We start from the raw sequence: 1,558 nt of genomic DNA, 5'->3' as shown, positions 1-1,558 counted from the left end.
TGGTAGATTAACTAACAGGGTCAGTTTGGTACACCCGGCTGAACTGAATCAGCGTGGTTCTGGGAGTGGAAGGCCCACCTGAGGATTACTGCCAACAGCAGCAAAGGAAAACTAGAGAAGAAGATGGTGTGCTGTTGATTCTCCTGGAGTTCACTGCACTGGCTTTCCTGATACGAACTCGGCTATTATCGTCTGCGGATCTCAGGTCCTCACTGTTGCTGAGGATGGCTGAGGTGCTCTATTTGTGTGAGCTCTTGGCGTTTGCTCTGAGCGTTGCTCCCTGGCTCCAGTGCAGCTCCCTCAGCCTGCCAGCATAGATCCTTCCTCCCCACTGGCACAGACTTTCTAGCTTCTAACACTGAGCTTTGGGCCTTCCCAGTGCAGATCCTTGATACAGAATTGCATGAGACGTTGTCATGGGATCTCGGCCTCCAGCTGGACTCGTGGAGGCCATTGCCATGGACATTGCCTTGGGATCCAGGCCCTCGGCTGGATTCTTTGGGTCTCTGGTGTGTGGATAGATCTCCTGCATTCTTGTGTATTTGACATTTGGGTGAATATTATAAAATAATCCTAAAGACTATGTTTCCTGTATTAAATCTTTTCCTCTGTAAATTCTGAAACAGGTCAGTATGGGGCTCACCACACATTTTCCATCTGTTAGGAAAAATTTTGGTGACATTATCTAACATACATATTAATAATTACCAACAGGAGCCCATATCCAACTGAAACAAAAACATTTGGCTAATTCTGATACCCTTCAAATTTAAAACCAAAATCTGAGCAGAGACATCTATCTAAAAAGCATAATTTCGCACATATACACACACGCATACACACTTTTGAAATTTACCTGCTGCCAACTTATTATGTATATAAATAAACATTGTTTCTGCCACCCACTTTAGCACCAAACAGTACCTTATAGTGAGTTTAAAAAAAAAAACCTTTATCAAAGTTAGAGTATGGTATTATTTTGACACCAGACAGTCTTTTGCTTTTGTACGGAATCACTGTGTTGCCTGAACAGCGCATGATTTCGCTTTTGTGCAGACAATCAGCAGGTCATTAGTGTACCACACAAATCGCCCTGGACTCAGGCTGGAACCCTGGGGAACTGAAGCTGTAATAGACTGGAGAGACGCTATGGTGTTGCTGACAGTTACCTCTGATGGCAGCTAAAAGGTATGATTGCAACCACATGACAGCTTAATACAACAGATCCCTGAGCTGTTCACAAGGCAAATTCTGATTAATGGTGTCAATAATCATTATGCATTTTAAGTTTCCATGGAGCACTGCGTTGCATTCTACCACCAGAGTAGAAAACTAACAAAGTCCTTTGCTCAACAGCCATGTTTTATCGTTATGTTGCTGCCATTGTTTTGTGTAATGGTGAACATAAATGTATTCAGATAGAGGAGAGGAGAATAGTCGTGCTGCAAACTTAGAAGTTGCATGAAAAAAATTCTCACATGAGCAAATGAGTGCGCGATACACTGAACCTTGGTATATGAGCCAGGATATATGGCTTTTACAGAGAGAGAGAGAGAGA

The sequence above is a fragment of the Octodon degus genome, unplaced genomic scaffold (genome assembly GCF_000260255.1).
Source record: "Octodon degus isolate 3935 unplaced genomic scaffold, OctDeg1.0 scaffold00050, whole genome shotgun sequence".
Lineage (NCBI taxonomy): Eukaryota > Metazoa > Chordata > Mammalia > Rodentia > Octodontidae > Octodon > Octodon degus.
This window is presented reverse-complemented; position numbering follows the sequence as displayed.